Raw genomic sequence first — 27,838 nt, 5'->3', positions numbered from 1 at the left:
ATGGGCGCGCCCGAGGGGCGGGCTCGCCTCCCATCGGCCCTCACAGCTCGGCTGGGCTCGGAGTCCGCTCCGCCGTTGCCTTCCCGCTGGGGCCGGGAAACGCAGCCGCGGAGCCGCGCAGCCCTCGCAGTCGGATGAGAGGCCCCACTGGCCTCAGGACGGTGGTCGGGGCGGCGGGCGGGGGCATTCGTGCAGCCTTGCGGCCTGCAGGCCCTCCCCGTCGGCAGAGCTGCGCCACAGGCCTCGGGGTGGGCCTAGGGGCCAATAGGGGGCTCCGGGGCGGGCCTGGAGGCCTGAGGCCACCGGGGGTCCCCGGGCAGGTGCTGGGGGCTTGCGGAGCGGGGGCGTCGACCTCTAACCCACGAGAGGGGCGCCTTCGCGGTGCTGGTCGTAGTTATTCTCAGCGTCCCTATTCGGTTTGAAATGAGAGTAGGCGGCTCTCGGGCTCCGAGCCGGAGCGGGCGGGCGAACTGGGAGCAATGTGTACATTCCATGCCTAGGACCCTGCCGCTGGGCAAATGGAGGCCCGTGTCCCTGCGGTCGCTGCCTGGGAGGGCGCACGAGGTTCCCCAGGCGAGGTGACCCACAGGAGGTTTTGTGACATTGGGCGGCCCAGGCCTGGGGGTGGTGTGTGCTAGTGGAGGAGGGCGGCCTCCTAGAGGAGCCGTCAGCCTTCCAGGGAAGGCACCTGGCCGGTCGGGGAGACTCCCCGGGGCTGTGGGGGAAGCTCCACCTCCTCGAGCGCCCCCCGGGGAGACCCAGGACGCAGGGGTAGCCCTGCGCGGAGTTCTTGGTGGCTCCAGGTGACGCTGTCATAGGACAAAGGGCCCCGGGTGCCGACCTCCTGTGGAGGGCCCTGCCCCGCTGCGGCTAAGGAGGTCGGCACCCGGGGCCCTTTGTCCTATGACAGCGTCACCTGGAACCACCAAAAACTGGAAGAGGCAGGAAGGAATCCCCCCTAGAGCCTCCAGGGGGAGTCCAGCCCTGCCCACAACTTGATCTCAGATTCCTGCTTTCCAATACTGGAAAAGAATAAACTTCTGTTACTTTCAGCAACCCAAATTGTGGTTATTTGCTTCAGCATCCATAGGAATTTAAAAACTAAGAGGTATGAATTTTATGTTGTTGCCAAAGGCTTTTTCTAGGACAAGTAGATATTTAACCTAGATAGTTGTAGCCTTTTCTCGTCTTCATTGGGATCGGAACTCAGTTGATGTCCTCCGTCGTCCTATCTCAATGTTGATTTTACTTTCTCTTTAATCCTGTTCTAAAGCAGTGACCCTTTTAATATTGCTTAAGTAAATATCAATGTTTTTCTGGTCAGTGTGAGACCAGAAACCTTTTTACTTTGGGTCTGAGAAGGAGCAGTATTTTCCCTCCTCCTCGTCTTTTTAGAGATGGGGTCTCTCTGCTGCCCAGGCTACAGTGCAGTGGCATAATCCTAGCTCACTGCATCCTCAAACTCCTGGGCTCAAGTGATCTTCCGGCCTCAGCTTGCTGAAAAGCTGAAACCACAGGTGTGTGCCACTATGCCCTACATATATATATTTTAACTTATTTGTAGAAATGAGGTCTCACTATGTTGCCCAGGCTCGTCTCAGACCTCTGATCTCAAGTGTTCCTCCTCTTTGGCCTCCCAAAGCACTGGGATTACAGGTGTGAGCCACCATGCTTTGGCATGGTGGGGTATGCAGTAGGAGAGCAGGGGTGGTGGCAGTGTCTCCATATGTACTCTCACAAAAACTGGTGTGGGCGGATACTGGATGCCTACTTATTTAGGGGCATCTAAATTCCTGTGCTAAATTAGAAAACAGAGGCAGCTCTTGAAAGGAGTGATGGCACGAAGGAGAGATGCTTGGACCAACCAGCACACAGCCCTTATAAATAATTGATACCCTTGGTTTTAATGCCACGTCCTCTTCAACAGTTGTTGGTTGAAATGACACGTGATTCCAAGTGAGCTTTTCCAGATAAATTGCCCTGGAACTTCAGACTTTGTCGGGTGAATCAATGTGGAATTTCAGAATGGGCTGGAATGTCTAAGATGGGCATGTCCGATATTCAGCTCAGTGTGGGGAAACCGGTGGTGGCCAGGGCTGGTTGCAAGCTGAGTTGTAGGGGTGACAGTTCACCTGAGAAACAAAAAAACATGCAAGTCCTGGTTCATGAGGAGTGATTTCACAAATAGTGACCATGGAAGTCAATGTTGAAAAACAAATAGATTCAGGGCATAAGGGTGCAGGTTTGTTACGTGGATATATTGCCTAGTGGTGGGGATTGGCCTTCTATCCCCCAAACAGTGAACATAATACCAGATAGGTAATTTTTCCACCCTCATCCCCTCCCACCTTCCCCCTTTTTAAGGTGTCCTGTGTCTGTTAATGTCATTCTATAGGTCCATGTGTACCCATTTTTTTTAACTCCCACTTATAAGCGAGGACATGTGGCATTTGATTTTCTGTGTGAGTTATTTCACTTAGGATATTGACCTGCAGCTCCATTTATGTTGCTGCAAAAGATATAGTTTCATTCTTTTTTATAGATGCATAGTATTCCTTGGTGTGTGTATACCACATTTTCTTCATCCAGTGAACACTCAGGTTCATTCCATGATTTTGCTATTGTGAATTGTGCTGTAATAAAAATATAAGTGTAGGTGTCTATTCTGATAATTTCTTTCCTTTGGGTAGATAACCATTACTGGAGTTGCTGGGTCAAAGGGTAGATCTATTTTTAGTTCTCTGAGAAATCTACATACTGTTTTCTATAGAGATTGTACAATTTTACATTCTCACCAACAGTGTATAAGCAAGCGTTCCCTTCTTTGCATTCTCGCCAAGAGGTCAACGTTTTTCTACAAGACAAAAATGTAGATTGGTAGATGATAGATAGATCAATGACAGGTAGATGGAATACATAGATGATAGATAATAATAGGTAGGTAGATGATAAATGGAATAGATAGATGGAATAAATGGATAGATAGAATATAGTAATAAAATGCATCTACCTGAAAATAGAGAAGAAAAAGATTGTGGGACTTTCCACTCTATAACCCTGGGGCAAAGAAAATAGCATTAATGAAAAAGCAAAGAATGGGAAAGTAAAATTTTTTAGTCAGAACCACCCTTCCAGCAGAAAAGAATAGTGCAAGCAAAATATTAAGCATTTCATATGCATTTGTGTAGGCTATGGGAACTATTACAAAAAGGGGGATGTCGCATGTTTCAATGCTTTTTTTTCTTTTTCTCTTTTTTTTTTTTTTTTGAGACAGAGTCTCACTCTGTCGCCCAGGGTGGAGTGCAGTGAAGTGATCTTGGCTCACTGCAACCTCCGCTTTCTGGGTTCAATCTCCCAAATAGCTGGGATTATAGTCTCCTGCCGCCATGCCCGGCTAATTTTTTTTTTCTTTTTAATAGAGATGGGGTTTCACCATGTTGTCCAGGCTGGTCTTGAACTCCTAACCTCAAGTGATCACCTGCCTCAACCTCCCAAAGTGCAGAGATTACAGGTGTGAGCCGCCGTGCCCGGACTCAATACATTTTTAATATACACAGAGCTTTGCCACATTTTGGAGGGTTGCCTAGTATTGGAATTTCTGGATTTTTATTTTTTATATTTGTGTTTCTCCCTTTTAGTTTGATGTAATGCAACTCGGTAGATTTTCTTATTGAAATAAAATCTCAGGCTCTCTCCATTGCATAGGCTGAAGCAGGTATGACGTAGGACACTGGCTGGATTCAGACCCTTGAAGGAGGCCGGGCGCGGTGGCTCATGCCTGTAATCCCAGCACTTTAGGAGGCTGAGGCAGGCAGATCACTTGAGGTCAGGAGTTTGAGACCAGCCTGGCCAACATGGTGAAACCCCGTCTCTACCAAAAAAACGAAAAACAAAAATTAACCGACTGTGGTGGTGCGTGCCTGTAGTCCCAGCTACTTGGAAGGCTGAGGTAGGAGAATTGCTTGAACCCAGTAGGTCGTGGTGGCAGTGAGCCAAAATCGCACCACCGCACTCCAGCCTGGGCGACAGAGTGAGACTGTCTCAAAAAACAAAAACAAAACAAAAGCAGACCCTTGAAGGGTGAGCATTTTGCCGTGTTTCATTTGGCAGCTGGCTGTTCTGCTTCCTCCTAACATCTCAAAGGACACTGGATGGCCTGAGCTCCTGGGTACCCTGGGCTGCCCAGTTAGCATTCCCTGGGTGGTGAGAAAAATGCAAATTGTCTCTGCCCTGGAGCTTAAAGACTTCTCTCTGTAGGACCTCAGGAGGTCTTTTATCAAACTCTGTATTTGCAAGGCGGGAGGATTGCTTGAGCCCAGGAGTTGGAGACTAGCCTGGGCAACCTAGTGAGACTCTGTTTCTACAAAAATCAGCCTGGCAGGGTGGCACACACCTGTAGTCCCAGTTACTAGGGAGGCTGAGGAGGTAGGATCACTTGAGTCCAGGAGTTTGAGGTTGCTGTGAGCTGTGATTGCACCAGATTGCTCCATGGGGATGAGAGGAAATAGAGGGTGAACAGATCTCCTGCTACCGCACATGCCACTTTTGAATTCCCAGCTGGTGTTTGAAGGCTGTGCAAGGTGTTGGATTGCAGGATGATGGAGACCCAGATCATTGTGAATCCATGACCGTGTGGCCGTTTGCATCGACTCAGCCTTACTGCAGATACTAACCTTCATTACCCTCTCCAGCTATGCACTGGTTTTCTGCATACCACTTGGAATTTATGTTGGCTCTGAGTCATCCGACTCTCACATGAGAAAGAACCAAATAATGATGTGTTATTTTAAAAGAATGTGTCTGCATATGGCTTCTTATCTGCCAAGTGTTGCACCTTAGGCATTTATATTGAGAGTTTCAAGATCGTGCCACTGCACTCCAGCCTGGGTGACAGAGCGATACCTTGTCCCAAAAAAACAAAAACAAAAAAAAACAAGATAGGAGCAGACATTTCCAAACAGCTAAAATGTCCTCAAAGGGAGTTACTGATGTATTAGTCTGTTCTCAATGCTGCTAATAAACACATACCTAATACTGGGTAATTTATAAAGGAAAGAGGTTGAATGGATCCACAGTTCCACATGGCTGGGGAGGCCTCACAATCACGGCAGAAGGCAAAGGGGGAGCAAAGTCACGTCTTACATGGTGGTAGGCAGGAGAATATGTGCAGGGGAACTGCCCTTTATAAAACCATCTTCTGAGACTCATTCACTTATCACAAGAACAGCATGGGGAAAACCCACCCCCATAATTCAATTAGCTCCCACCAGTTCCCTTCCACCACATGTGAGGATTATTACAATTCAAGGTGAGATCTGGGTGGAGACACAGAGCCAAACCATATCAATTGATAATTAGCAGATTAAAGGGAAAAGGGCAAATCTGTTGACTAAGACGGCCTTCACGTTTCCCTCAGCTTGACTGAGTGTTACACAGTTTTCCTCCCGACCTCCTTGTCTATTTTTTAGTTTTACTTTTTTTGATACATAATTGATGCACATATGTTGGGGGTACATGTGATTACTCAATACACTCACAATTTGTAAAGATCACATCATTGTGATCAAGATATTCATCACCCTACATATTTGCCTTTTCGTTAAGCTAGAAACATTTAAATTCTTATCTTTAGCTATTTTGAAATGTACAATAGATAACTGTAAACTACAGTCACCCTGCTGATTTACTGAACAGTGGGTCTTATTTCTTTTATCAAACTCTGTATTTGCAAGGCGGGAGGATTGCTTGAGCCCAGGAGTTCGAGACCAGCCTGGGCAATCTAGTGAGACCCTGTCTCTACAAAAAATACAAAAATCGGCCTGGCATGGTGGCACGCACCTGTAGTCCCAGCTACTGGGGAGGCTGAGGTGGTAGGATCACTTGAGCTCAGGAGTTCCAGGTTACTCTGAGGTACGATTGTATCACTGTACTCCAGTCTGGGCAACAGAGCAGAATTCTGTCTCCAAAAAAACAAAAACCCCTACTTATTTGTACCCATTAATCAAACTATTTTTATGTCCCTTCCCAGCCTCTGGTAGCTACCAATCTACTCTCTATCTCCATGAGATCCAGGTTTTAAGCTCCCACATGTGAGTGAGAACACGCAGTATTTTTCTTCTGTGCCTGGCTTATTTCACTTAACATAATGACCTCCAGTTCCATCCATCAGGCCTCCTTTTTTCACGGAGGATTTATTTTAGGAAACTTGCAATTGTGAGTTCTTTCTCTACCTCTTTGAGAGGCAAATCTTCTCCCAAATTTTCTTCTAGCCTCTTCCTAGTTTTGCAACCCAGGAATGCCTTTCTCAAGACTTCAGAGCCATCCCTTTAAAATGCAATTATTGAAGGAGATGATACATCTGTGTCTCAGTTTTTGTAGAAGGGCAGATTCCTAGTTTTGAAAAATTCCAATGAGCCAACGCAGATAGCTTTACAGCATTTCCTAACCTCTTTCTGATGTCTCCAGTTCCTTCTCAGCATCTCACCCCGGCACTTAAAAACTCTCCAGCCTTTTGTTTCAACAAAGTTAAGCTCCTCTCTTCCGTATTGCAGTAGTCCTGACTGAGTCCTTCCTTGAAGGTTTAACTTGTCTGGTGCAATTTTTTCTTTGACAATGTCCAGATCAAATGATCCCATAAAAACATCGAGTGTGATTTTAGCCTGAGAAGGGGGAGGGTGAGAAGACAGATTGGGAGGCAGCTGTGTAGGCAGGGGACTTGGCCACTCCCTAAACCTCTCCCAGTCTCATCTGTAAATGGAGTGTATAGGCAGCAGTGCTTCTCCCCCAAGGCTGGGGCGATGGAATCAGTTAGACTATTGAGGGCATCTGCGTCAGGGTTAGTCCTCAGGGTATGGTGGCCAATGGGTTTCTTTTGGTTGACTGTTGACAATGCGTTTGTTGAACGGCAGCCTGCACTAGGCAACGCTGAAGCCACAGAAGACACCGTAGTGGGAAAACCAGCATGAGCCGCTGCCCCCAAGGAACCTCGAAGCCCAGGCAGAGGACCAGCCATCCCAGCCCGCAGGTAAAGTGTGTCACCTGTCAGGTGGGCTTGGGGTGAGCGGGTGGGGGAAGTGTGTGTGCAAAGGGGCTGTGAGTGTGTATGTGTGTGAGCACGAGTGTGATGGCTAGTGTGACTGCATGTGAGGGAGTGTGAACAAGCGTGCGAGGGTGTGTGTGCAAGTGCGTACGCATATGAGAATATGTGTCTGTGGATGAGTGCATTTGAAAGCCTGTGTGTGTGTGTGTGTGTGTGGTCATGAGGGCAAGTTAGTGACTGAATGTGCAGGATGTGTGAGTGTGCATGGAACACTGTGTGTGGCAAGTGTGTAGGCGTGTGAGGACAGGCAGAAGTGTGTCAGTGTTGTGATGGGAGTGTGAATGAGTGTGCAAAAAGGTGTGGAGTGAATGTGCATGGAAGTGTGTGTCAACTATGAAGGCATGTAGTGTGTCAGTGTGTGCAGTGCAAGCGTGTGTGGGAATGAGTGCTTGTGGGTGTGTCCATATCCAATGGGTATGTGTGAAAGCATGTAAAAGTGTGTGTAGTGTGATGGTGTGTGGATGTATCAGTGTGTATAAATGAGAGCATGTAAATGTGTATGTATGAGTGTTGAATGAGTGTATAAGTGAGTGTGCATATGTGAGGCTGTGCGTGTGAGTGTAACCATGAGGGTGTGAACGTGCTTAAGTGTATGTGCATGTGACAGTGCGAGTGTAGGCGTGTGATGCATGTGTGGGTGTGCCAGTGTATGAGTGTACATGGTGTGGATCTGAATGTGCACAGTGTAAAAGGCATGAGTGCAAGTGTGTGTGTATGTGAATGAGTGGCAGTGTGCATGCATGTGTGAGTGCACGCTCAGAAGCATGGATGGGTGCAAGCCTCCCCTACTAACTCCTGCTCCTTCCTGAGATCAAAAAAGTATGTGTTTTCTGTGTTTCAAAAATGTTTTAAAATTATGTACTGTATTTAATAGCTCTTATGACTACAGTGTTTTTCTCTCTGCTTAAAGCGCAGCAGGGGCTGGGCGCAGTGGCTCACACCTGTTTTCCCAGCACTTTGGGAGGCCAAGGCAAGTGGATCAGTTGAGATCAGGAGTTCAAGACCAGCCTGGACAACATGGTGAAACCCCATCTCTACTAAAAATACAAAAATTAGCCAGGCATGGTAGCGGGTGCCTGTAATCCCAGCTACTGGGGAGGCTGAGGCGGGAGAATCGCTTGAACTCGGGAGGCCGAGGTTGCAGTGAGCCGAGATTGCACCACTGCACTCCAGCCTGGGCGACAGAGCGAGACTCTATGCAAAAAACCCCAAAAAAATCCAATGTAGCTAAAAGCAGTTTGATGATAACAGTGACACTGAAATGAGAATTGTGTCAGAAAAACCACAAACAATAATGAAATGGCTCCTATATAACCCATCCCCAAAAACCCACGTAAAGAAGAAAACAGGGCTGGGTGTAGTGGTTCATGCCTATTGATAATTCCAGCACTTTGGGAGGCCCAGAAGGGAGGATTGCTTGAGCCTGGGAAATTGAGGCCACGGTGAGCTGTATTTGCACCGCTGTACTTCAGCCTGAGAGTCAGAGTGAAACCTTGTCTCAAAAGCAGAAAGACGAAAAGGGTACCTGAGGTATTAACTCTGATCATCAGTGAGTGGAAAGATTCTGGTATTCTGGTGCTTTCCATTTTCTTTTAGCTTATCTTCATTTTTGAGTTTTCTGGAAGAGCATTTATTGCTTTTTTTTCTTTTTGAGACGGAGTCTCCCTCTGTCGCCCAGGCTGGAGTGCAGTGGTATGATCTTGGCTCACTGCAACCTCCACTTCCTGGGTTCAAGCGATTTTCCTGCCTCAGCCTCCTGAGTAGCTGGGACTACAGGTACATGCCACCATGCCCGGCTAATTTTTTGTATTTTTTTTAGTAGAGACAGAGTTTCACCTCGTTAGCCAGGAGGATGGTCTTGATCTCCTGACCTTGTGATCCACCCGGCCTTGGCCTCCCAAAGTGCTGCGATTACAGACATGAGCCACCGTGACCGGTCGCATTTATTGCTTTAAGAAAAAAAAATTTCACTCGATGGGAAAAAGCTAAAATGAGGCTGACTAGGAAAATATCATTACTAAAAACATTCTCCTTCATTCATGGACTTTTTTTTTGAGACAGAGTCTCGTTCTGTCGCATATGCTGGAGTGCAGTGGTACAATCTCAGCTCACTGCAACCTTCGCCTCCCAGGTTCAAATGAATTCTTGTGCCTCAGCCTCCTGAATAACTGGAATTAGAGGCATGTACCACCATGCCCGGCTAATTTTTGTATTAGGGTTTTGTCATGTTGGCCAGGCTGGTCTTGAACCCCTGACCTCAAGTGATACACCTGCCTCAGCCTCCCAGAGTGCTGGGATTACAAGTGTAAGCCACTGCGCCTGGCCCTTGTTTTGGCTAACTCTGAGTGAAACTCTTTCTGCCATGGGAGATTGTACCTTACCATTGTTTATTTCCAGGGTCTCCTGAGAACACAGACCAGAATTACTGAGGTAATCTTGGCACATTTTCTTAACCATTTTATGCGACTTTCAAATTCCTTATATGTAGCTGGGAAAAAAGGCTTTGCTAGATGATCTTTTTCAACCTTTGTGAAGATAAAGATTAAGAAAAAAGTTTAACCCTGAGGCAAGGAAAATACAGAAGAAAACCTAAACAAAGTTTCAGTTCTCAGCCCCTGAGCAGCCACTCAGTGGTGGGTGTTTCCTTCACTCCCCAGTGAGCACCTACTGTGTGTTCCGTATGGCGCAGGGCAGGGAGGAGCAGGCCAAGAAACAAACAAGCCTTGGGGTCGGGGCCACAGAGGGCATGGTGAGCTCTCAGGACAGGGCGGGAAGGGAAGGCAGAAAGGCCCTGGGCACAGGCTGGGCTGTCAGCTCCAGAGGGGCGCACTGACCCTGCATCCATGGGAAGTGTGGGGCACAGGCAGTCTGGGCTGCAGCCTCAGAGCGGAGCAGAGCCCGGGGTGTAAGAGGCCGGCTAGGGCAAGTGGGCACCAGGAGAGCCCAGGCTGGCCATTATTTGTGGCTGCATTTCCATTTCCAAAAATGTATGATTTTTTCAGTTAATGGAGAAAAAGCACTGACAAAATTCAACACGCTTTCATGATTAAAAACACTCAGCAAACTAAGAATAGAGAAAACTACCTCAACATAATAAAAAGCCACATCACACTCAATGGTGAAAACTGAAAGCTTTTCCTCTAAAATTAGGAACGAGACAAGGATGTCTGCATTCATTACTTCTATACAACACAGTGCTAGAAGTTCTAACCGGCACACTTAGGCAAGAAAAAGAAATAAAAGGCATCAAAATTGAAAAGAAAGAAGTAAAATTATCTCTATTTGCAGATAGGATCTTATAAGTAGAAATGCCTAAAGAGCGTGTGTGCACACACACACGTTAGAACTAATAAATGAGGCCAGGCATGGTGGCTTGTGCCTATAATCCCAGCACTTTGGGAGGCAGAGGTGTGCAGATCACTTGAGGTCAGGAGTTCGAGACCAGCCTCACCAACATGGCAAAACCTGGCAAAACCCCATCTCTATAAAAAAATACAAAAATTAACCAGGCATGGTGGTGGGCACCTGTGGTCCCAGCTACTTGGGAGGCTGAGGCACAAGAATCACTTGAACCCTGAAGGCAGAGGTTGCAGTGAGCCAAGATTGTGCCACTGCACTCCAGCCTGGGCGACAGAGCAAGAGAGCGAGACTCTCTTTTTTCTTTTTTAAAAAAGAATTAAAAAAAAAAACTAATAAATGAAATCAGCAATGTAGTAGCATACAAGGTAAATACACAGGCCAGGTGTGGTGGCTCACACCTGTAATCCCAGCACTTTGGGAGGCCAAGGTGAATGGATCACTTGAGGTCAAGAGTTCAAGACCAGCCTGGCCAACGTGGTGAAACCCCGTTTCCGCTAAAAATATAGAAAATTACTGGTGGTACGTGACTGTAGTCCCAGCTACTCGGGAGGTTGAGGCAGGAGAATCACTTGAACCTGGGAGGTGGAGGTTGTAGTGAACTCAGACTGCGCCACTGTACTCCAGCCTGGGCGACAGAGTGAGACTGAAAAAAAAAGTCAACACACAAAAATCAGCTGCATTTCTAAATACTAACAAACAATGAACAGTCTGAAAAGGAACTAAAGAAAATGAAAATTCCACTTAAAATCTAGCAATCCTACTTCTGGATATATACCCCAAAAAATTGAAAGGAGGGTCTCAAGGAGGTAATTGAACACCCGTGTTCACAGCAGCATTATTCATAATAGCTAAAACCAAGTGTCCACTGAGAGATGAATGAATAAGCAAAATGTGGTATGCACAGTGAAATTTTACTCCGCCTTAAAGGACATTCAGACGCTTTCTACAACATGAACCTTGAGGATGCTGTGCTAGGTGAAATAAGCCAGTCACAGAAAGACAAATATTCTGTGATTCCACTTCTGTGAAGAAAGTAGCGTAGTCAAAATCATAGAGAGAGAAAGTAGAACAGTGGCTGCCAGGGTTGGGGAAAAAGGGAATGGAGAGTTGGTGTTCATGGGGACAGTTTTAGTCCCCCCCACCCCACCCCGCTTACCCCAACTTGAAGCTCAGAGTTTTAGTTGTACAAGATGAAAAGAGTCCTGGAGATGTGTGGGGGTGATGGCTGTACCACATCGTGAATGTATTTAGCGCCCCTGAACCACACACTTACATATGGCTAAGATGGTAAATGTTATGCTATGTATATTTTACTACAATAAAATATGTTGGAAAAAAATTTTTGATGTGATAATGCAAACTTACAGTGACTCACACCTGCTTTATCGGGAGTTTCAGAAGGGGCAGGAGGGAGAGGACACGCTAAGCAGCCAGAGGCTATTGACGCACCAGAAGCATCCCCAGGGACTGCCTTTCTCAACATCACCCTCTGTAATGGCAGCGTCAGCCAAGAGTGCACTGCCATTGGTTTTACTGACCAAACCTAAAGAAACGGCTGCGTTCCCATCAGATTTGCTCACTAAATCATGCCGACACACAGACATGCATCTTCCAGCCTGTTCGGCAGCAGTGCAGACAACATGAGGGGTCTCAGATCCTCCACTAGAATGATTCTGGTTCTGCCTGAGCCTTCGCCTGAGTCCCCATCAGACATTGTAAAGGTCAACTGAAGGATGATGGGCAGGCAGAGGCAGGAATAAGGACTGATACGGTTTGAATCTGTCCCCACCCAATCTCTCACTGGTTTAGCACCATCCCCTTGGTGCTGTTCTCATGATAGCTGGTTGTTTAAAAGTGTGTGGCACCTGCCGGGCACGGTGGCTCACGCCTGTAATCCCAGCACTTTGGAAGGCTGAGGTGGGTGGATCATGAGGTCAGGAGATCGAGACCATCCTGGCTAACACGATGAAACCCCGTATCTACTAAAAATAGAAAAAATTGCCAGGCGTGGTGGCGGGCGCCTGTAGTCCCAGCTACTCGGGAGGCTGAGGCAGGAGAATGGCGTGAAACCAGGAGGCGGAGCTTGCAGTGAGCCGAGATCACGCCACTGTACTCCAGCCTGGGCTACAGAGCGAGACTCCGTCTCAAAAAAAAAAAAAAAGAAAAAAAAAAGTGTGCAGCACCTACCCCGGCCCCTTGTCCCTGCTGTGGCCATGTGACATGCCTGCTCCCACTCTGCCTTCACCGTGACTGATTCTGAAGCATCCCCAGAAGCTGAGCAGATGCCAGCACCATGCTTCCTGTACAGCCTGTGGAACTGTGAGCCAACTAAACCTCTTTTCTTTATAAAATACCTGGTCTCAAGTATTTCTTTATAACAGTGTGAGAATGGCCGAAAACGACACCCAGATGCAAACATTACCTGCAGGCCACCGCGTGCTGACTCTCTCACCAAGCAGGAGCGGGCCCCTCCCTCACGCGGAGCCGCTGGCATGGACAGCCCCGGGAAGGTCAGGCTGAGCGTCCTTTCCTCTGCGCACCCCCGGAGGGTGCTCCCATTGGCTTTCTCAGACAGCACCATCTCAGGGTCCAGCTGGCCATGGCCTGGATTAAGTTTAAAATGCTGGGCCAGTCCCCACTTCCCTATATATGACTTTTTACAAGTCTGACACTTGAAGCTTTTGGGCCTCAGGGAGCAGCTTGATAAGTCAAAGAGCACCTGCCTCTCCCTCTGATCTTCTTCCACACTGAGTTCTGAATAATCATCAGAATCTGGCAGATGGCCGTCGGCCAAATCATCCCTTTTTATGAACTTAGCTTTAGCTTTATACTTGGCAGGTCGAGATACCTGTCTCAACGTGTCTTCACTTTTAACGATGGTTTTAGTTTCTCTGTATGTTTTGTATGCAAGTTGGAAATAAATAAACGTCCTGAACTGGATGAAACATGTTACAGTCGGCGAACTGGAGGCCGACAAAGGGGTCAACATGGTGCCCTGTCCATTTGGAGCCTTGGGGGCTGGGACTCTCTTTGCAGGGACCACCTAGAGGGCTGGCAGTGGTCTCTGTACAAACCCCTGAGCAGGAGGCCGATGTAGGAAACATGACTGTGGCTCGGTTCTCACGAGGGGCTGTACCCTGAGCAGCTGGGGGCTGGTGACGTGGAGTCCCACCAGGCGGGAATTCCCCCGGGGCGGCTGGCTCTGTCTTGCAGATTGGGGCTGGACTGTGGCCAGTAGGGACGTTGGCCGTTCCTGACCTTTTGTTTCTCCAGGCGTTACCTTGACACAAATGGCTTCTAGCTGCTTTCCTACAGAAAGACAAGAAAGGGAAAAGAAGCATTGTGCTTATCAACATGTCTGCAATTTTGCTCTCATAATAAATCCACTACTGACATTTTTTCTAAATTACGTCTTACATATACAATTTATGTAACGTGTTTGTATTAACTGTTTTTCAGACCTTTCTGACCAGAAACCACAGTGATACAGGCCGGGCGCGGTGGCTCACACCTGTAATCCCAGCACTTCGGGAGGCCAAGGTGGGCAGATCACTTGAGGTCAGGAGTTCAAGACCAGCCAGGCCAACATGGTGAAACCCCTTCTCTACTAAGGATACAAAACTTAGCAGGGTGTGGTGGTGCACACCTGTAATCTCAGCTACTTTGGAGGCTGAGGCATGAGAATCGCTTGAACCTGGGAGGACGAGGATGCAGTGAGCCAAGATCGCGCCACTGCACTCCAGCCTGGGTGACAGAGCGAGACTCCATCTCAAAAAACAAACAAAATGGCCGGGCACGGTGGCTCACGCCTGTAATCCCAGCACTGTGGGAGGCCGAATCACTTAAGGCCAGGAGTTCCAGACCAGCTTGGTCAACATGGTGAAACCCCATCTATACTAAAAATACAAAAGTTAGCCAGGTGTGGTGGCACATTCCTGTACTCCCAGCTACTTGGGAGGCTGAGGCAGGAGAATTGTTTGAGCCTGGGAGGCGGAGAGGCTGCAGTGAGCCGAGATCCTGCCACTGCACTCCAGCCTGGGTGACAGAGCTAGACTCAGTCTCAAAAACAAACAAAAAACAAAAACAGACCACGGTGACACATTTTACATTATGACCTAGTATGCATGTATATAAATATTTGCATACATAAATGAAAAGTTGATGGAACTACTTAGCATTCCTATGTAAATGCCTGCTGATTGTATCTATTCTTCATTTCTACATCACCTTTTTTTTTTGTTTTTTGGAGACGGTCTCACTCTGTCGCCCAGGCTGGAGTGCAGTGGCGCGATCTCAGCTCACGGCAACCTCCGCCTCCCAGGTTCGAGTGATTTTCCTGCTTCTGCCTCCTGTATAGCTGGGATTACAGGCACACGCCACCATGCCTGGCTAATTTTTGTATTTTCTGTAGAGACGGGGTTTCACCATGTTGGACAGGCTGGTGTCAAACTCCTGACCTCAAGTGACCCGCCCGCCTCGACCTCCCAAAGTGCTGGGATTACAGGTGTGAGCTACCGCACTGACCCTAATCTACATCACTTTAAAAAAAATACTAGTCATAATCCACTAAGTTGATTTCATGATGAATTAAGAGATAATAAGAGCCTTCTTAACAGTTTCACCCATGTGTTTTTGCTTGGAGTTTTTAGTACTCTAAAATCAGATGTAATTCATAATGTGGGACCACGTTTTTAAAAAAGTTTCTAATGAAATTCTAGAAGCCACAAAAAAGCCATAAAGAACAATGTTACCCAGGATCCTCCTGCCCAACCTGCATGCCCGTTTCTTCACCCTGTCCTGAATGTGCTGTTCAGCATTCTTATGCTTTTTAAATATTTACATGGCATATGCAGATATTTCTAAAAATATACAGTTCAGTTCTGAAATGCTTTAAAACTTTATGGAAATGATATCATCTCCTGCAACTTGATAGGGCTTTTTTCAGGTTTCTTTACTCCATTTTGCTTTGTGAATTTTACCCTCATTGACATGTGTAGCTCTCAGGGGTTGATTTTCTCTGCAGTATGAGTTTACCAATCTCCTATTGATGGATGGGTACTTTCCAACCTTCTGCTCTAAGGTCTGCTCTGAATCTCCACGGATGTATGTGTGTACATGTGTGAGTTTCTCCAGGGGCATGTATCTAGGAGTAGGGCTGAATATCTTTTTCTTTTCTTTTTTTTTTTTGAGAGAAGGTCTTGCTCTGTTGTCCAGGCTGGAGTGCAATGGCATGATCTCAGCTCACTGCAACCTGCGCTTCCCAGGTACAAGTGATTCTCCTGCCTTAGCCTCCCGGGTAGCTGGGATTACAGACACGTGCTACTACGCCTGGTTAATTTTTGTATTTTTAGTAGAGATAGGGTTTCACCATGTTGTCCAGGCTGGTCTCAAACTCCTGACCTCAAGTGATCTGCCCCACTCAGCCTCCCGAAGTGCTGGAATTACAGGCGTGAGCCACCGTGCCCGGCCGGACTGAATATCCTCAACAACTTTTTACAAATATATCTAACAAAATTTCAAATACATGTGCTTTTTGACCCAGTAATTCTACTTCCTGGATTCCAAAATTAAAAAAACTTAGATGGCCATAAAGATGTTACGTTCTATGAGGTTCAAGGCAGCACTGTCTGTAATAGCAAAACACCTACCAAAGGGGAGAACTACCTTCGACAACATCCCACAAATATTTATTGAGCACTGACCATGTGCATGAGACACTGCTACAGGTGTCAGAGAAACAGTTCTCATACAGCTTAGGGGAGAAGGTCAGGAAGCAAAAGAAACAAGGCTCCTGCCCTCACAGAGCAGAAATAATGAGCATTTTCCTCCAGGGAGAAAAAGAGGCAAACCTCGTCATCCAGAGCACGATTTCACAACCAACATTTGAGAACATAATCCTTTGACATGGGTGGCTGGAGGATGCCCAGCAGCATCTCTGCCTCTACCCACTAGATGCCAGTAGTGATCCCAAGTACTGACAAGATATTGCCAAGTGCCCCTTGTGGGGCAAAACTGCCCTCGGTTGAGAACCACTTATTTGGGACCACCAACTGGCCCTCTTTGGACTCAACCTTCTGGTGTGACCCTCAAACAGTAGAAAGTCAATAAAAATGTCAAACAGGACAGAATAAAGACCCTCACTGAGATCACGCTGGAGTGTGTCTCTCGTCTGTCTCTTGTTATACACTAGTACAAATAACAGAGGTCAAGTGTACCGAGGTGGCACCACAACCCTGGGAGTCCCCATTCCTGGGCTACTTGCAAATCAAATGACAACTAGATTGACTGTGCATATCCTTCAAGAACGATGTCTGTTTCATTTTACTACCAATCACATAGAATACCTCTCTAAGGGCCAAACACAAATCACACCTGTAGTAGCAGTGCTTTGGGATGCTGAGGCGGGAGGATTGCTTGAGGCCAGGAGTTCAGGGCCAGCCTGGGCAACAGAGCAAGACCCTGTCCCTACAAAACATTAAAAAACAAACAAAAACCCAAAACAAAAAGAGTCTCACTGTTGCCTAGGCTGGACTGCAGTGGTGCATTCTTGGCTCCCCGAAACCTCTGCCTCCCGAGTTCAAGCGATTTTCCGGACTTGGCCTCGCTAGTAGCTAGGATTGCAGGCATGCGCCACCGTGACTGGCTAATTTTTGTATTTTTAGTAGAGACGGGGTTTCATCACATTGGCCAGACTGGCCTCAAACTCCTGATCTCAGGTGATCCACCCGCCTCCGCCTCCCAAAGTGCTGGGATTCCAGGGGTGAGCCACCGAGCCCCGCCTACAAAACATTTTAAAATTAGGCTTGATGGTACATGCCTGTAGCCCCAGATACTCGGGAGGCTGAGGGGGAAGGATCGTTTGAATCTGGGAGTTTGAGGCTGTAGTGAGCCGTGATCAGTCCAGCCTGGGTGAGAATGCAACACCTTGTCTCAACAAAACCCCAAAACAACAACAAAATACATATACACACAGACACACAACCTAAACCCTATTGTTTCAGGATAACCACAGCAGCAAAACCGGCCTAATAATGTATTCATCCTCTATCCTGACTGGCTTACCCCGTGGGTATTACGCTTCATGCTTTCTTGTGTGTGTTTATTTCATTCGGCGAACATTTACTAAATATTTCTGGATGGAATACATACACACTAGCCAACTCCTAGCCTCACCCTTGAGATGGTGGGCAGTTTCCCTGCCATGCCTTAGTCCCCGCAGACCTGCTGAATCGATCTCCTGGGTCGGAGACCCGATCTGCCCTTTCAAAAGCTCCACTGACGATTTCGAAGGCAGACAAGTTTCCCTAAGGAATGCAGACAGGTGAGGCAGACGGGAAAAATGTCATCATGGTACAACAGGTGCAATAAAGAGGCAGAACAGCCCAGAAGCAGTGATCTCTGAGGGGCATTTTGAAGGCTGGGAATTTTTGCCAGGTAGGGCATTCTGAGTACAAAGAAAAATGTGTACATGCATGGATGCATGAAAAGGGGTTGGCATGTTGGATGGAACTGGACATTTCTGGGGGGTGGGAAGAGGGAAGATGGGGAGAGACAGGGGCCTCCATCTGACCCAAGTGTGTCCACTGGTCTGTGCTTCTGATCCACACCATCCCCCACAGCGAACCACTGGGCAGTCTGCTGTGGTTGTTGAAATGCACCCCACCACCTGCTCCAGAACCTGCCTCTCCTCTTCTGCATTTTCAACTCAGACTCACCCTTTCCAATCTAGTTCAGATACCACTTCTTCAACAAAGCTGCTTGTGATTTCCTCGGCCAGAAACAATCTCCCTTTCTCTAACTACATTTAGTTCTTCATCACTAGCTTTCAGGCCTTGATTAGAAGGTATCTGGGTCATGTTTTATCTCCTGTTAGTTCATCAGCTACTGAGGGGCAAAGTACACATCCGGTTTGACTTCGTGGCTTCCACGACACAGCTGGGGCTGAAAAAGTATTAGCAGAATGTGCTACAAAGGTACATTATTGGAGGTAGAATTTATACATCTCCATCAGATTAGCTACAGAATAAGTCCCATCATGCTGCCTGATCTAGACTAAGTTTGCTTTTACTTTATGAAAAGTATGTCATTTTTTGACTCCACTCCAAACCCAAAAAGCTGTGGCCACATTCAGCAGGGTGTGCTGGGGAGAATGAGGGCTCTGGAGAGCAGCCACACCTGAGGGATCTTGGACAAAGCCACTCAACTTCCCTGCAAAATGCTGGTACAAAAACACTACTGCGAGGTAAGCAACCCAGAACACTGCCCGGCACAGAGCAGAGGCTCTGCAGATGGCTATCCCGGGATGGCGTCTTGCAGCCTTCGGACCCAGACCACAGTCCAAAAAGGTCGAGTTACCGCAGGTCACACCTCTAGACAGTGTGGCATTTGGGCAGAATCATACTTGCCTTCCTAAACCTTAGCAAGACAACTCTCCACTCTTGATGATCAACTGGATACAACAACCCCAGGCAGCTAAAATCACGAGTGAAGTCGAAAAAACTCAGGAGTGAAGATCGCTGATTCTATTCGCTAACGCATCTCTTCTAGTGGAAAAAGCCCTCTTCTTTTGGCAATTTTGGGAAAAGACTAATTTTATTTACAGCGCCAGCAATGAAATGAGATGGAATTTTACAGACGCGGTGTAGGACCCCTGGAAGGACAATGAGAGTACCCAACCCAAAAGCATAGTATCTGTATGCAAAAACAGAGACAGAGACAGAGAGAGAGAGAGAGAAAATGCTGAGAAGCAGCAATGAAGAGAAGAAAATGCTGGGCCGTGGCACTTGCTGTGCCTGAGACCTGAAAAGCTCAGTTGGTTCCTTTTGATTCATTCAGGTCTCAGGGGCAGCGTCTGGCCTACGGGACCACCCACTCTAAAGCGGCCCCCTGTCCCTCCCAGAACCTGCCTGATGTTCGTTCTTCGAGTGTGTTGAAGGCCGCACCTCCTGCACTTAGGTGGGAGTGCGGGCAACCCCGTCTCTGGGTGCCCCACAGAGGCTGAACGAGTGGTCAAAGGCGTGTAAGAAGAGCTAGGCAGCACAGGGGAGCCCCGGGCAGGGCTGTGGAGGCAGAGAGGGCACGACGGCGTCCCAGGCAGAGGGCCCAGCGTGAGCATCGGCTCCTCAAGTGAGGCTCCTGGGGTGAAAACGCCAGGGTGGTGGCAGGTGGGGGCCGAACGCCGTCCCTAAGGGGCTCGGCTTCGGGACACCCTGAGTCTTGACTGGGGCCGGATACTGGCCACCCCGGCCAAGCAGCTGACCCCGCCGCGGGGCCTCGGCCCCCTCCGGGCCTCAGTTTCCCCACGTCCCTCCCGGAGCCTCACCTGGGGCGGCAGCAGGCGTGGCGGGCACGGGGGGCTCGGCGCCAGGGTCCCGCTGGAGGGCGGCCTGATGGGCCGCGGCGGCAGCAGCTGCGCCTTCGTCACCCGCTTCAGGACCTGCCGCAGCTGCTCGGGGCCCAGCGGGGCCACACGTGCAACGCTGCCCTGGCCCGGAGAAGCCTGGCCGCCGCATCCGCCACGGCGGCTGAAGCGGGGACTCCAACCTGGGTCGCTGGGCGACGACGTGCCTCACCTGGGAAAGCGGCGGGCTACGAGCGCCCCGCAGGCCAAGACACCTCGGAAGGCGACGCTGCCCGGCCGGGACAGCCGCCGCGGCCCCTAGGGCCGATCAGCACAGCGGACCCACCTTATTTTCTCATTGCCTGTCACGGATGTGTTTAACACTCACATGTCACCTCCTCCGGGAGCTGTCCCCGATCTCCCAGGCGGAGGTCTTTGAGGTTCCAAAGCCCCTGACCCAAAAGTTATCACATTCTTTGAGGTTCCAAAGCCCCCGGCCCACAAGTTATCACGTTATCCACGTGTTCTGACGTCATCGTGCACCCCAATCGGCGGAGGATCCTGCCTGGATACGCGGAGTCCTAGGTCCACCAGCAAACGTTTAGGTTTATAAATCTGAGAGGGGACCCAAAGTTTGCATTTTTAACAAGAGCGCTTCCCAACCCCCAAACTGTTCCCGTGTCACCCTACCGTCTCTCCCCTCACCCACCCAGGCTGCGTGTACCTTGAAGGGAGAGACGATATGTTACTCATTCGGTGCCCATTCCAGGCCCTGCCCAGAACGCACGCTCAAGGCGTGAAAGATGGATGGATGCACAGAAACCAATAAATGAACGGGTGAACAAATCAACGAACCCACCCTCTCCACATGTCCGTCCCATCCATCCAGCCCCAGTGCCCCGTCTTCCTCAGCCCGATCGCCTCTCTTACAGGGTCGAGGCTCTGTGCACCCTCCCCACCGAGTCTTGTAGCTGCAGGTGTGTACACACGTCCCAGTCCCAGTCCCCCTCCCCAGGGAGCGTAGGAGGTCCACTGGCCAACAAACACTTATTAAGCGCCTGGTGGGTGAGTCGCCATTCCCTCCCTGTGGGGTACCACGGGTCTAGCTGGCGAGAAGGAGGAAACCGGCATTTGCAGCACAATATGGAGAGCACCATGAAGCCAGGAAAGGTAAGGCTGCGGGGGGGGGGGGGAGGGGGGCAGGCTGGTGTCAGAGAAGGTTCTGGAACATCACCATCATCCTCATCAATACGTCGCATTCACGATGCTCCCTGCTATTTTTTAATGGTGAATTTCATACGATGGGTATCTTACCACATTTTTTTTTTTAAATTTTTAGACAGGGTCTCACTCTGTTGCCCAGGCTGGAGTGCAGTGGCGCCATCTCAGCTCGCTACAACCTCGACTTCCCGGGCTCAGGTGATCCTTCCACCTCAGCCTCTGGAGTAGCTCGGACTACAGGCATGCGCTACCATGCCCAGCTAGTTTTCGTTTTTTTTTTTTTTTTTTTTTTTTAATAGAGAGAGGATCTCACCATGTTGCCCGGGCTGGTCTCCAACTCCTGGGCTCAGATGATCCACTTGCCTAGGCCTCCCAAAGTGCTGGAATTACAGGCGTGAACCACTGCGCCTGGCCCGAGTCAATCTTTCCTAGTTCCTTCCCAAGAAGGGATTTATGACAACTGAGTTCTTTTGAGATCTTTTGGGAAGCTCTGCTTTTCAGCAGACAAGAAATTTCAGGAATTCAAATGCCTTCTGCTCAAAATAATTTTCACGCCACCGTGGCACATTCTAAACCCCTTCAAGTTCAGGAAACTTGAGGGCAGCAACCTCCACCGACTCCTCCGTGCTCTGTCCCTGCATCTAACCCGGCACGACTACTGCAAGATGTGACATCCAACTTGTTGCGTACAGGTTTCTATCTCAGGTGTCAGCCGACCCAGGCTCTCCTAACGTTGCTGATAGTAGCAGCAGCGCCATCAGCTGGCGTTTATTGAGAACTTTTACTACACCCTGGGCACTTACCAAGGTTTTAAGCCAGTAGTCCGTAGATTTTGAGCAGCTACTGATTTAGGTCAGAGTTAGTAGATGTTTCCACTGGAGAGTTTTCAAAAGCAGGTGGAGCCCCCTGCTGGATCGTGACAGAAGATGACACTGACCCTACACAACTGGCTTCGTTCAACGGAGCACACCTCACCACCCCGGAAACTTGAACCACCAGCGAGAAACTCATCCACTTGCTCTGGCTGCAAAATGCAGAACCAAGAGGAAGAAATGTGAAGCCTAAGATGTCTCTGAGAAGAAACGGGGGGTGGGGGGGAAGAGCAAGAGAAGGTTTCCAGAGGCTTCCACAACCAGAACGCCTCTCTAAAAACATGGCAGGCATCTACTGGCTGGTCACTTTCTCCACGTGGCTTGGGATTTGTGTCTCACTTACCGTTTTGCTCCCCGCCTAGAACGGTGCTGGGCATGCAGTAGCCCTACATACCATCTGTGGAATGCATTCATTGCAGACCTGGATTTTCAACCCTAAGACTTCCCCGCAAGGCGGCCAAGGGAACACGAGGCGGTGACATCTGGGAGCACCCGTCTTCACTGGGCGATTCCTCCAGGGGAGCCACAGCCTCAGGAAGCGCGGGGGCGGCAGGGGTGGGGGCTGAGGGCCGGAGATGTGGATCGCTTTGGATGTCCTGAGTGCCCTGCAGGTGGCGGAGGGTGCAGGGACTCGGGTGCGGAGACACCGCCCCAGCGCATGCCTGGTACCTCCCGCTCTCCCCAGCAGGCTGCCCTCGACAACCTCTGGGTGGGGAGACCAAGAGGTCCTGCAATTCGCTCCTACCCGCACGCCGCTCACAGTACCCGAAAGGCGCATTTTTCACAAACCGTTGTAGAAAGAGTTCATGGCGGGGTGGCGGCGGGGAAAAAAAAAAAAAAAAAGCTAACGCCGTGGCTGGTGCGGGAGTCGAGCCCGCGACCTCAGTGTTATCAGCACCACGCTCTAACCAACTGAGCTAACCGGCCGCCTGACGCCATGGTGCCCCTGGAGCGTATAAAAGGGCTCCACGTTTGCGCCCGTCCACGAGCGATTCCTCGCCAAGCCCGCGCGCCTCTGGCTGCCTTCCGCTTTGCCCCAGCCGCGGGGACTCCGGGGAGGAGCCACCGCCCCAGCGCTGGCCGGGTTTCTCCCGCTCCTCCCTGCCAGGCTGTCCTCGACAACCTCTGGGCCGAGTCCAAGAGATCCCGCAAGTCGCTCCTGCCCGCACGGGGCTTACAGAACCTGAAAGGCGCATTTTGAAAAAGAGTTGCAGAAACAGTTCATGGGGAAAAAACAAAGAAACAAACCAACAAATACTGGGACTAGGGCCGGTGTGGGGATCAAGCCCGTGACCATGGCGGTATCAGCACCACGCGCTCACCAACTGAGATAACCCACCGCCCGACCGTCTAGTGCTGCCCGAGCGTCTGAAAGGGCTCCACGTTCGCGCCGGCCCGCGACTGATGCCTTGCAGAGCCCGCGCCACTGGCTGCCTCCCCGCTTGGCCCCAGCTGCGACTTCTGACCGCCTCGCTGTCATCCCCATTGGGTGGATGCAGAAACTGAGACCTAGGAGACTTCAAGGAGAAGGGAGGCGGCTTCCTACAGGGAACCGCAGGCTTCCACAGGGAAAATGCAAATTGCACATGGGAGGCTTGGCTCTGCAGTGAGGCTTTCAAACATTCCCATTCAATGCTGGTTTTAACTCTGAGAATCCTGCGGCCTGGCAACTTCGTGTATCAAGAGCCTTTCAGCATGGTTAAATCTAGCTCAGAAAACCAAAGGCCAAAAGAACCACCGAATTCCCTATTGCCCAAAAAATAACGGCTGCAGGGGTCTCGACTTCCTTCTTGTCCATTTTTTTTTCCTTTCACTGTACACGTGTATTTCTATATATATACACGGAATCCTTGCGCCAGGAGTGGTGGCTCGTGCCTTTAATCCCAGCACTCCGGGATGAATAAATAAATGAATGGAATGGAAAGCCTTGCTTGAAAAAGTGTATTTTGTCTTCCTTTTTGCATTTAATAGTGTGTCATTAAGTATATCCCAAAATAATTGCAAATGTCATTTTCAATGATTCATTCAAAAAAAAAGAAAAGAAAAAAAATGAGACGGGGAAAGACAGAAATAGAGAAACAGAAAATGATATTGTTTGGCCATGTCCCCACTGAAATCTCAACTTGAATTTTATCTCCCAGAATTCCCTCATGCTGTGAGAGGGACCCAGGGGAAGTACCTGAATCATGGTGGCTGGTCTTTCCTGTGCTATTCTGGTGATAGTGAATAAGTCTCATGAGATCTCATGGGTTTATCAGGGTTTCTGCTTTTGCTTCCTCCTCATTTTCTCTTGCTGCCACCATGTATGAAGTGCCTTTCGCCCTCCGCCATAATTACGAGACTTCCTCAGCCTGTGGAACTGTCAGTCAAATTAAAGCTCCTTTTCTTCCCAGTCTTGGGTATGTCTGTATCAGCAGCGTAAAAACAGACTAATACAGTAAATTGGTACCGGGAGTGGGGCATTGCTGAAAAGATACCCAACAATGTCACAGCGACTTTGGAATTGGGTAATAGGCAGAGGTTGGAACAGTTTGGAGGCCTTAGAAGAAGGTAGGAAAATGTGGGAATGCTTGCAACTTCCTAGAGACTTGTTGAACGGCTTTGGCCAAAACGCTGATAGTGACATGACAATAAGGTCTAGGCTGAGGTGGTCTCAGATAGAGATGAGCAACTTCTTGGGAACTGGAGCAAAGGTGACTCTTATTACGTTTTAGCAAAGAGACTGGCGGCATTTTGCCTCTGCCCGAGAGATTTGTGGAACTTTGAACTTGAGAGAGATGACTTAGAATATGTAGCGGAAGAAATTTCTAAGCAGCAAATCATTCAAAATGTGACTTGGGTGCTGTTGAAAGCATTCTGTTTTAAAAGGGATACAGAGCATAAAAGTTTGAAAATCTGCAGCCCGATGATCCAGTAGAAAAGCAAAATCCATTTTTGGGGGGATAAATTCAAGCCAGCTGCAGAAATTTGCATAAGTAGGAAGGAGTCTAATGTCTCCAGGCCATGTCACAGACCTTCACAGCAGCCCCTCCCATCACAGGCCCAGGAGAAAAAAGTGGTTTTGTGGGCTGGGCCCAGGGTCTCTGTGCTGTGTGCAGCCTAGGGACTTGGTACCCTGGGTTCCAGCTGCTCCATCTGTGACTGAAAGGAGCCAACGCAGAGCTCAGGCTGTGGCTTCAGAGGGTGGAAGCCCCAAGCCTGGGCAGCTTCCATGTGGTGTTGAGCCTGCAGATGCACAGAAGTCAAGAATTGAGGTTTGAGCACCTCCGCCTAGATTTCAGAAGATGTATGGAAATGCCTGGATGTCCAGGCAAAAGTCTGTGGCAGGGGTGAGGCCCCCATGGAGAACCTCTGCTAGGGCAGTGCAGAAGGGAAATGTGGGGTTGGAGCCCCCACACAGAGTCCCTACTGGGGCACTGCCTAGTAGAGCTGTGAGAAGAGAGCCACTGTCGTCCAAACCCCAGAAAGGTAGCTCCACCAACAGCATGCACCATAGGCCTGGAAACACAACAGACACTCAACGTCAGCCTGTGAAAGCAGCAGGGAGGGATGTTGTACCCTGCAAAGCCACAGGCACAGAGCTGCCCAAGACCATAGGAATCCACCTCTTGCACCTGATGTGAGACCTGTAGTCAAAGGAGATCATTTTGGAGCTTAAAGATCTGACTGCCCCACTGGATTTTGGACTTGCACGGGCCCTATAACCCCTTTGTTTTGGCCTATTTCTCCCATTTGGAATGGCTGTATTTACCCAATACCTGTATCCCCATTGTATCTAAGAAGTAACTAGCTTGCTTTTGATTTTACAGGCTCATAGGTGGAAGGGACTTGCCTTGTCTGACTGTGGACGTTTAGGTTAATGCTGAAATGAGTTAAGACTTTGGGGGAACTGTTGGGAAGGCACAGTTAGTTTTGAAATGTGAGGACATGAGATTTGGAGGGGCCGGGGTGGAATTATACGGTTTGACTGTGTCCCCACTGAAATGTCAACTTGAATTGTATCTCCCAGAATACCCACGTGTTGCGGGAGGGACTCAGGGCGAGGTAACTGCAATCATAGGGGCGGGTCTTTCCCGTGCTATTCTCATGATAGTGAATAAGTCTCACGAGATCTGATGGGTTTTCAGGGGTTTCTGCTGTTGCTTCCTCCTCATTCTCTCTTGCTGCCACCATGTAAGAAGTACCTTTTGCCCTCTGCCATGATTATGGGACCTACCCAGCCATGTGGAACTGTAAGTCAAATTAAACCTCCTGGCCGGGCGTGGTGGCTTACACCTGTAATCTCAACACTTTGGGAGGCTGAGGTGGGTGGATCACCTGAGGTCAGGAGTTCCAGACCAGCCTGGCCAACATGGTGAAGCCCCGTCTCCACTAACAGTACAAAAATTAGCCAGGAGTTGGGGCACGCACCTGTAATCCCAGCTACTCAGGAGGCTGAGGCAGGAGAATTGCTTCAACCCGGGAGGCAGAGGTTGCAGTGAGCCTAGATCGCGCCACTGCACTTCAGCCTGGGCGACAGGAGCAAGACTCCGTCTCAGAAAAAAAAGAAATTCAACCTCCTTTTCTTCCAAGTCTAGGGTATGTCTTTATCAGCAGCGTAAAAACGACTAATACAGAGAGTAATGCATAAAGACACAGAAAGAGGGAGAGAGACAAAAAGAGAAAGAGAGAGAGAGAGAGAGAATGGGATAGGAGAAAGGGAGGGACAGGAGAAAAAGAGAGGGCCCTCTTCCCACTATCCTTCCAAAATCAGGGTTTCCTCATGACCCCTTCCTCAAGGCCTAGGTGCCAAAAAGGTCACTGAAGGAAGCAAAGTCCCCTCTTCCTCAGCAGGCCTGAAGGCTCCTGGGCTATGGCTGCTGGTCTTCCTAAGCCAGAAGCTATAACCCTGAGCCATTGGGCTTCCCAGCCTAGCTTCCTCCTGTCCAAAATGAGAGGACAAACAGGAGTTAGAGAGCCTGAGAAGTCCTGTCCCAGCAACACACCCCCCTAAGAAAGCACAGGCTGACCACTGACAACTGTTTAAATCCAGCGCCCACGTTGGGCTGGGATATTCTGACCCACTCAGGGCTGCCCCATAAACCAGCGCGTGGTCCGGATCCAAGCGCACCGAGAACTCGAAACCTCTCTGTCAAGCTGCCCATTGGGAGTTAAGTTCAAAGAGGACAAAGGAAACGAGATAAAGCGTCCAATACAAGAATTACCCATTTCAGACGCACAAGACGAAGCGCACAGGCGGTGTCAGGACATGTTAGGATCCGTCCCCAACTCCGCCGTCTTCATCCCCACAAAGCCACGGAACACCTGTACCCCGGAGCCCAGCTGCTCCTGCAGCCCCTGGAGAAATCTGTACATTCCCCGCCGAGGACCCTGCCGCTGGGCACACTGGGAGGCTGGCCCGAGGGACCCCGCGCCCGTGTCCCTGGGGCCGCTGCCTGGGAGAGCGCACGAGTTACCCCAGGCGAGGTGACCCACAGGAAGTTTGGTGACGTCGGATGGCCCAGGCCCCAGAGTGCTGTGTGTGCTAGGGGTGGAGGGTGGTCCCCGACAGGAGCTGTCGGCGTTCCAGGGAAGGCACCCGGTCGGTCGGGGGACTCGCCGGGGCTGGGGGGTGCGCTCTACTTCTCCGAGCGCCCCCCAGGGAGACCCAGGGCGCAGGGGCAGCCCCGCGCTGGGATCCCGAGCCGCAGCGGCGGGGCAGGGCCCTCCCCAGGAGGCCGGCACCCGGGGCCCTTTGTCCTACGACAGCGTCCCGGCCGCGCCGCGCGCCGCTGTGGGCCGAGTCCCCGCGCGCACTCACTCACCCACGGTGACCAGCGTGTCGAAGTCCTGAAGGCGGTTGGCAGGCGGCTCCGGCGACCGCGCCTCGGAGCTGGGGCAGAGCTCGGGCGCCCAGTCCGGGGTCTCCTCTGCCACGGCCGCCTGGGCCAGCCCGGGCGCCTCCAT

At 49.8% G+C, this 27,838-nt stretch overlaps 1 non-coding gene and 1 pseudogene across 1 annotated transcript; both read right to left on the bottom strand.

Annotated features, from left to right (window-relative positions):
* Positions 1-1,878: 1,878 nt before the first annotated feature.
* Positions 1,879-27,838, bottom strand: LOC129530059 (zinc finger protein 839-like; annotated as a pseudogene).
* Positions 22,746-22,819, bottom strand: TRNAI-GAU (transfer RNA isoleucine (anticodon GAU)). Its single transcript has one exon. It is a non-coding gene; the product is annotated as a tRNA-Ile (tRNA).

This window comes from Gorilla gorilla, chromosome X (assembly GCF_029281585.2).
Source record: "Gorilla gorilla gorilla isolate KB3781 chromosome X, NHGRI_mGorGor1-v2.1_pri, whole genome shotgun sequence".
In the NCBI taxonomy this organism is placed as follows: domain Eukaryota; kingdom Metazoa; phylum Chordata; class Mammalia; order Primates; family Hominidae; genus Gorilla; species Gorilla gorilla.
Note: the sequence above shows the minus strand (reverse complement) of the source record. Positions and strands in the feature narration are given on the sequence as shown.